Below are 8,876 nucleotides of genomic sequence, written 5' to 3'. Positions count from 1 at the left end.
AAATTTAGTTTGAATTTACTGTTTGGTCCAGATACATTAACAGCATCTAAAACCTTTGTGTTTGTGGTGATTCCAAATCATTACAGTATTATTTAATAATTCAATTCTTATGGTAGGTATTTGTTATTTGTAATAATGTTGGCATAAAGGGAGTATCTCCATATTAACAAATTGTGTTTAAGTGTTTAAGTAAATAAATCAGGTATGAAAAGACCCCATGTTGCCATAATTTAGTTATGGGTTTAAATATTGAATTGTTTTTATATGTACGTATGTCTCTTCTTTCTATATAATAATAAAGAAGAAGAATATATTTCTTTGACTTTACTAGTGTTAAGGACAGGTCATGCTGTATTGTAAGAAAAAATTCAAAATATTTCTTTTCTGATGCAAGAATTCCTAATAAGGGGTTCCTTTCTCTTTTGAAAAATGAATAATTAAAATTTACAAAATTGATAAGGTGTTTTAAAAGTTCTCTATTCTACCAGTAGTCAAGCTTCAAGAGAGATTGAGTTGAATATACTTGTAGTTGTAAGGTATTTCTAAATCGGATGCAAAGGGTCTAAGTACTCTGAGCCCCACCTATAGAAGAGGCCCCATGATGCAAAGTATAATTTGAAACGATCAAGTCGATTAATATTATTTTATCCAAGGCAGCCACACTGACCGGTTCGAAGAGTCAAATTAAGTAGATGAAAAACATGAGCAAGCTGGAACTTCAGCTTTCATTCAGAACCATTTCTGAAGCAGCCAGTGAGAAAGATGGGCCTTCGTCTCTAACGCCCCAAGAAATAAAGGTATTTAACTACAAATGGGCTTGCCTGCTCCCTTAATGAGGCTTGTTCACAGAGTTAATAGGGAACAAGGAACCGGCAGAGAAGGTAGGCCCAGTCAAACAAGCCAGCGGTCGTCCAAGCTGAACCCTGAACGAGCTCGCGTTGCTTCACAGCATGCCTTCCAGCCATGGGGAATTTAAAAGCCCTCGATTACAGCGCCATAAAATAAAAATGCACATTTACATGTGGTCACATGCAAGCTCGGAGATGTCGAAGGGGAATGCTTACTGTAAGTACCCGGGCACCAGCTGAATTAATGACACAGCAGGGCCGGTCAAAACACAAGAACAACTTGTCAAACTCCCTCTATTATAAGTTGGTTCGGCTCCACGCTCAGCCGGCCGTTCGCTTTGCTTGCCATTGGCCACCCCGGCCTTTAATTGCCTCTTGTCCTGAAGTCGTGGCCGCCCTGAAGCGGAATGCATTTGCCCGGGAGGCTTTCAGCTTTTCGCGGCTCTCTTCGAGGTCTCTCTCACTCTCCCTAACGCTAAAGCAAACAGATTAAAGTTGCAAAGGAGGCAGTCAGAAGGAGGAGGACGAGGCGGGAGCGGGGCGCCTTTCCCCGCGAGCAAAAGTTCAAGCCGCGCGCGTGATGCCCGGGCAGAGGGGAGGGAGGGGGGAGTCCGATCGGGCGCGCGGCATAAATATTCATTCCAACGTCTTCAGTTCGCTTCGCGGGCAAAAAACTGCTTCTTTTCCCCTCGAACCTGATGCCTTCAGACTACCTTGGGTTATAGGCTGTTGATGGGGCATTCTTAGGGAGATAATTTATTTACTGGATTGATTTCTTCGATGAAACCAACCCAGTAAATCCATTATTTCCTCCCTAAGAATCTGTAAGCCAAGTGGAAGCCGCCTTGGGAATGAGCAGTTTCTTTTTGGAGAAGGGGGAACGCCTCCCCCCACCCCACCCCGCCAAGAATATCCTTGGCAATAATGAACGAAGAATCCCTGTAAGAGCAACCTGTCCCAATTTTAAGCGAACCTGCTTGGCCAAGGTCCTATTTAAATTGTTTTCCCTCAGAAGAAGCAAGGCCCTCCAACTGCAAATAGTTCTGGTACCACCCAGTTTGATGCTACCCTCACTGCTCTTTGAAGGTCTGCAAAACTATGCGTCTAATATTTGGCAATTATGACCCAATCCCCAGAAACGGTAGTTAAGATATATTACTGGGAAGCCAGGAGTATAAAACCATAGTTCCCAAACCCCACCTAGCTTCCAGAGATCATGGATAGTCCTCAAAAATACTTGCAGGTGACCCTGCCATGGATGCCAGCATTTTGCCATTCTTGCACAAAATGCTCTGAGTGATTTTGGTCCCCTCACTTAACCTTTTTAAAAGGACTTTTTATTGGGTTTTGTACCTCTTTGAATACCACCTGGACAGGACTCATGTGCCTTTATGTAACAGTAACAGAGATGGAAGGGACCTTGGAGGTCATCTAGTCCAACCCCCTGCTCACGCAGGAGACCTGTACTAGGGATTCGAACCCCCGAACTGCCGACCTTTCTGATCGACAAGCTCAGTGTCTTAGTCACTGAGCCACCACAAAAATGTTCCCAACACTTATGTGATGATGTGATGATTTCAGTGACGATTAATGAGCTTTATGAAGCCATAGAATGAGGAACTCTAATGGCAGGACACAAACATCAGGAGTCAAATATCATATTTTATTTCAATATATTTAAAATTACAGTTAATTCAGTAAAGATTATTCTTGGCATGCATTGAGCACCTTTGCTTTTATTTACAAGTAATTGGCAGGTTCTACTAATTGTTGACAAATGGCACTCAAAAGAGCCAGGCTCCAGACTAGAAAGCAGGAGACCTTGAGTTCAAGTTCTGCCTCAACTATGAAAGCCAGCTGGGTGATCTTGGGTCAGTCACAGTCAGTAGTGGGATTCAATTTTTTTTACTACTGGTTCTATGCGCGTGGCATGGCTTGGTGAGTGTGGCAGGGGAAGGATACTGTAAAATCTCCATTCCAACCCCACTCCAGGGGAAGGTTACTGCAAAATGCCCATTTCCTCTGAATCAGCTGGGACTCAGGAGGCAGAGAATAGATGGGGCGGGGCTAGACAGAGGTGGTATTTACCGGTTCTCCGAACTACCCAAAATTTCCACTACCAGTTCTCCAGAACTGGTCAGAACCTGCTGAAACCCACCTCTGGTCACACTCTCTTCACACTCTCTGGTCAAAAGGTTGTTGTGGGGAAACTAGGAGGAGAAAGGTGTGTTGGATTAGTTTGCCGCCATGAGTTATTCAAATTAGTTAAATAATAAAGATGGGATAAAAATAATAAATAATACATAATAATAAATAAAAAGGCAACACTGGTTCATGTGGTTATACACTGCCACATGTCTCTTGCACAAAAGTTCCTTCTATTCCTTCTGATTTTTTTTTTGTTGTTTTTTGCAAATGCTATTTTTTTTTTCTTTAGAAAATATATGCAAAAGGTTTAAACTCTAGCAGGAAAGCAGCAGAAATAGATTATCGTGTTTATGGTCACACACAAAATGATATAACAGAAGACCAGAAAATTATCTCTTCTCCATCAATGTATGTAATGGATATAAAACTTATCTATTTTTAAACAAGCAATCTGATTTGGAGGCCTGTTTCAAAATCTGGGCTGGGTACACATTCTATTCCTTTTTTCCTTCCTTGTTGCAACGTTAACTAAATGCTAGTAAATTAATGGTATCATGTTACCAGAGAATATTTAATATGTATGAGGTAGATGCATTTATCCTTTCGCCTCATTTTCCTTTTCTTTTTTGCAGATAATGATAATACTGGTGATGCTGCAGCAGCAGAGAAAATGGCCTTCTTTTGTGGTTGTGTGCAGGTACTTTCCCTGAGAGAAATGTTTGCAAGTTGGGTGTGCGGTATCTTTGTGCCTTCCAAATATATCTCTTGCCAAGTCAATGGTTGTTTTTATTTAGCAGATCTTTCTTTTTAGAATGTTTTTATCGACTGAACCTGTTTCCTGGTTTTTTGCTTTTAACAAATGTGCGTGATAAGGTTGCACTAATGCTTTTAATTGTAACAGGCCATCCTGTGCCATGTAAGTGCATTGGAAGAGTTGGGTATCAGTTTTCAAACAGAGTAATCCTTGAGGGAAACTGAGAATACTAATGATGGAGCATTTCAACAATTCCTAAATGCCTCCCAAGAATAGGGGTAAAAGTATGGGGGAAGGAATATTTGCTAAACTTTTATGTTTTGAAGAAAACATTTATGTCTTTTTCTTTTGATCTCTGACTGTATTCATTTCTCATCCTTTCTCATCTTCCAATCCCATCTATTGGTTTCTTATGATTTATCAGTTGTTGTTTGTAACTTATGATTAATAGCAATAGCACTTAGACTTATATACCGCTTCACAGCCCTCTCTAAGTGGTTTACAGAGTCAGAATATTGCCCTCAACAATCTGGGTCTTCATTTTATCGACCTTGGAAGGATGGAAGGCTGAGTCAATCTTGAGTCGGTGAGATTCAAACTACTGAACTGCTGGTAGCTGGCAGTCAGCAGAAGTAGCCTGCAGTACTGCATTCTAACCACTGCGCTACCACGGCTCTCATTACAATCTAATGATTGTAACTATGATTTATGACTTATGACCTATTACTTGAAGTTTATATGTACACTATGAGCTTATGTACCGGAGACAAATTCCTTGTGTGTCCGATAACACTTGGCCAATAAAGTATTTCTCTTCTCTTCTCTTCTCTTCTCTTCTCTTCTCTTCTCTTCTCTTCTCTTCTCTTCTCTTCTCTTCTCTTCTCTTCTCTTCTCTTCTCTTCTCTTCTCTTCTCTTCTCTTCTCTTCTCTTCTCTTCTCCTCTCCACTCCACTCCACTCCACTCCACTCCACTCCACTCCACTCCACTCCACCCCATCCACCCCATCCCATCCCCATCCCCATTCCATTCCATTCCATTCCATTCCATTCCATTCCATTCCATTCCATTCCATTCCATTCCATTCCATTATTTTCTGTTTTCTGTTTTCTATTTTCTATTCCATTCCATATCCCTTCCCTCTGCTTAACCCTGGTCTTGTTCCCTTTCCAACCTTTTTTGAAGATCAGGAATTCATATCCTTGGAAAGACCAGACAGGAAGAGTGGCAGGAAGGCAAAAGGCAGATGCTAAGTTGGCATTCACCCTTTGAGGCTGTATTGCTACCTCCAACCTCAGAGGGAGGGAACAGAACCATCTTAGTATCCTTTGATGCGAGGACTCTAGAACCTCAATCCTAAATAAACAAAGTAAGTATTTTGTTAGCTGCATTGGGTGTCAAGAATAGAAACATTAAATGCACGTAACAGAATAATATTTGAATTGAGGTTGTGGCTAGAGACCATGAGCCAGATTTCTGGCCTATAATCTCTTTCCCATAAATTCACTGCATAGGCCTCACGTATAAAAAAGAAGCAACGTTATCTGTGTTTCCAAAGCTGTACGTTTTCTCTATTTATTTTAAGGTACTATTTTGATTCATAAGCTCGAGACAAGAAACATTTTTCTTGATTGAAACCCAGCCGCAGAATTAAAATAGAGCCACAAAAATAAGGCATATTTTAAAGAGTATTTCAGTCTTTGAAGAAATATTTTGGTTATACAGGAGTAGTGGGAGAATTTATCATTCACATGGGAATCCTGCATGGTTGTCCCCATACCAGTTCCCTAAGAGCCGGTCTGAAAAAACAAAACAAAGTCAAACACATACTCCACGTTGAGTCATGCTTGGGAAATGTCTGAGAGCAGGATGGAGACTTCTCATTGCATTTATTCTTAGGTGGGATCAGCCAACCTTGAGAACAGAACATTGTTTTTGAGGGATGGAGCTCCCACCCAAAAGAATGGCTCAGTGTCTGAAATGATCCAGCGGGGTTCAGCATTTTCCAGACAGTAAGACGAATTTCTCAAAATATAATCTTAAGCCTTATTTCAAAGTTTCTTCTTCTTCTGTCCGCCCCTTACTTTGAACAACCACAAACTGAAGAAAAAACACAACACTGACACTGGGTGCAGCGTGAAGAACATGGAATGGTTCAAATGACAATGGTCTCCAGAAAAAGAAGAGGATCAGATTCATGTGATGATGGCAACAATAATAAGGATGTGAATATGATGATAATCGTTTAAGTTTTGCATTAGCATTTTAAACTCTGTTTGCCTTGATCGGCTTAACCATCACGTTTCTGCCTCTGTCAAATATCTGTTAATACAAGCCTTGCCGTAGGGACAGGATATTTTATCCTGCAGGGAGGAGGGTATTTTATAAAAGGCAGATATATTTTAGAAATTGTACAAGATAGGGAGAAAATCAAAGACTGCTAAAGTGCATAGGGGATGCTTCCATGTTTCCAAGCATATAACCCATTTAAATGGCAGACTCGCTATACTACAGCTCCCCTGTACCAAGGCTAATATCTTTTTAAACTCCCCAGTTTCAAAGGAGCTTATCATAGCCTGACTGTTCATCGTCCTTGAAATTGCCCAGTCAGATGCTAAACAGTTAAGTAGTGGCTTGTGTTACAAGTAACTTCCTCCAATTTGTAATTTTAAAATAAAATAATTTGGAATTATTGCACAACGCAATGTACGCACTTCCTACACTGTGCTCATATGGTGCATTGTTTGTCCTAAGCATTATTAGTAAGGAGGATGGGTCAAAGCAAGACAGAGAAGCATTCTCAACCTGGTGTTATTGGAACATTCCATGCTGCAATATCATAATCCCCAGCCAGTGTAACTGGCAATTATGGAACTTGTCTGATAGGACAACTTGTCCAGTAGGACAACAGACAGACAATATTGTGATAGAGGAATTCTATGTATGATAGCAAAAGAAAATGAATGTCATGAATAGCTTGATTTTCCTTGCAACACACCTGTAATGTTTTCTCCAGTTGCTCAAATAATCAGTGAGCATGCCCCCACTTTCCAGTTTTCTATCCATTGAACATAAAAAGCCTGAAACTGCTATAATGGGGAAGGCTGCCCTAGGATGATTGGCAGGTCCATTTGCATTTACCACTTCATTACAAGGTCCATTAATTAAATGAAATTGGATTCCCAGCTGTTTAATAAACAAAACCATTGTGACTCTATTATGCTACTTGTACATTGTTTTGTTGCACTTGTCTTTATTTGAAGGATAAACATCAACTGATGATGTTCATTGTGCAATTAGACTTTTCGCCACTGGCCATAATTTTTCCATTGAAACAAATGGATTAACTCACCTCCATTAGAATCAACAGTGGCTTTTTTTCTGGTCAACCCTAATGCTGCTTGACAGAAATGCATTCAGGTTATCATTCTTGGAGGCCTTTTACCAACTCCTCATCCAAGGGGATTTTGGAGGGGAATAAACTTTTTAAATTAGTGAGATCCCTTCATATACATGCATTGTGACAATTCTTTATAGGATCTTTTTCATAGGGCAGTTGGTGGTAATGCCCAGTGAGAAGAGAAGGGCAGACTCTAGCTGAAGAAGCTTCAGCTTCCTTCTCTCTTTACGATTTATGGTCTCATTAATTGTCTTTCTAGAACAAACCCAGGTTGATGTTCTATACTGGAATATTGAATTTGAATTCTTGGATTCAGAGTGGTATGGTAGGGAGGGAATAAGGAGGTACAACCAGCTATAGATTGCTTTAATTTTGCAGCAAAAAATCATTGGAATGATATCACACACACACACACACACACACACACACACACACACACACACACACACACATATATATAATATGAGGGACGTGGTGGCTCAGTGGCTAAGACGCTGAGCTTGTTGATCAGAAGGTTGGCAGTTTAGCAGTTCAAATCCTAGCGCTGCATAACAGAGTGAGTTCCCGTTACTTGTCCCAGCTTCTGCCAACCTAGCAGTTCAAAAGCATGTAAAAAATGCAAGTAGAAAAATAGGGACCTCTTTGGTGGGAAGGTAACAGCGTTCCATGCGCCTTCCGCATTTAGTCATGGTGGCCACATGACCACGGAGACGTCTTCGGACAGCGCTGGCTCTTCGGCTTAGAAATGGAAATGAGCACCGCCCCTAGAGCCAGAAATGGAAACTAGTATGCATGTGTGGGGGAACCTTTACCTTTACCTTATATTTACAGTCAAAGAGACACCCAGGGTTAGGATCCATTTTCATCCTGAAGGTCCAGGATTATTATACCTCAGTAGGGCCTTCAGTTGGCAGGGCTAAACCATATTGATACCTTTGGTTATCTACATATACTCATGCAATACCTTCATAGACATTCACCTATAATATATACTGTATCTGGTTGCTTCTTTGTTCATTATATTTACATGTTGCCCATCTCACAAAAACATGATTCTGGGCAGCATACAATAAAAACATAAAAGGAGCAATTACAAAAATGTTTTATGATTAAAACAGAAGTATTATTAAAAAACCCAGGACTTCTCCCCCAAGCTTTTGACATAACCAGGTTTTAAGGGACGTCTGGAAGGAGGTCAGGAATGGGACCAGTCTTGTCTTGGGGATGGGGGAAAATGATGTTCCACAGGGCAGGCACCATGGGAGAAAAGGTCCATCTTCTGGGTCCCACTAGATGTGGTTTCTTAGGAGATGGGACCTAGAGCATAGTTCTGCCAGATCTGGGGTAGAGGTCCAGTGATGGGTTTCTACCAATTCACCCTGGTTCGGGCAAACCAGTAGTGGCGGGAGGCTCCACCCACCCACCCAGATGTCATCATGGATGCTCTGTGCATACGCAGAAGCGCCGTGTACGCTCACAGTTCCGAACTGGTAGCAAAGGTAAGTGAAACCCATTACTGGAGAGGTCCCTCAGATAGCCCAGTTACATGCCATGAGGGGTTTTAAAGATCAAAACCAGAACCTTGGATTGGATCTGGAAGCAAACTAGCAATCATTGCAGGTTGTGGAGCAGAGGTATAATGTGCTGTTTTGTTATCCCTGTATTAAACTGCACACAGAATACACAGATTCATATTCTTCTCCAGTACCCCTCCCCCCGCTCTCCTAC

The 8,876-nt window shown here is 41.2% G+C and overlaps 1 long non-coding RNA gene across 1 annotated transcript; it reads left to right on the top strand.

Annotated features, from left to right (window-relative positions):
• Positions 1–653: 653 nt before the first annotated feature.
• On the top strand, positions 654–6,965 carry LOC148116727 (uncharacterized). Its single transcript, XR_015731270.1, has 4 exons — positions 654–797; positions 3,629–3,693; positions 4,939–5,117; positions 5,855–6,965. It is a non-coding gene; the product is annotated as an uncharacterized LOC148116727 (long non-coding RNA).
• The last annotated feature ends 1,911 nt before the right edge of the window (positions 6,966–8,876 follow it).

The sequence above is a fragment of the Pantherophis guttatus genome, chromosome 1, assembly GCF_059756535.1.
Source record: "Pantherophis guttatus breed Tessera chromosome 1, ASM5975653v1, whole genome shotgun sequence".
In the NCBI taxonomy this organism is placed as follows: domain Eukaryota; kingdom Metazoa; phylum Chordata; class Lepidosauria; order Squamata; family Colubridae; genus Pantherophis; species Pantherophis guttatus.
This window is presented reverse-complemented; position numbering and strand designations above follow the sequence as displayed.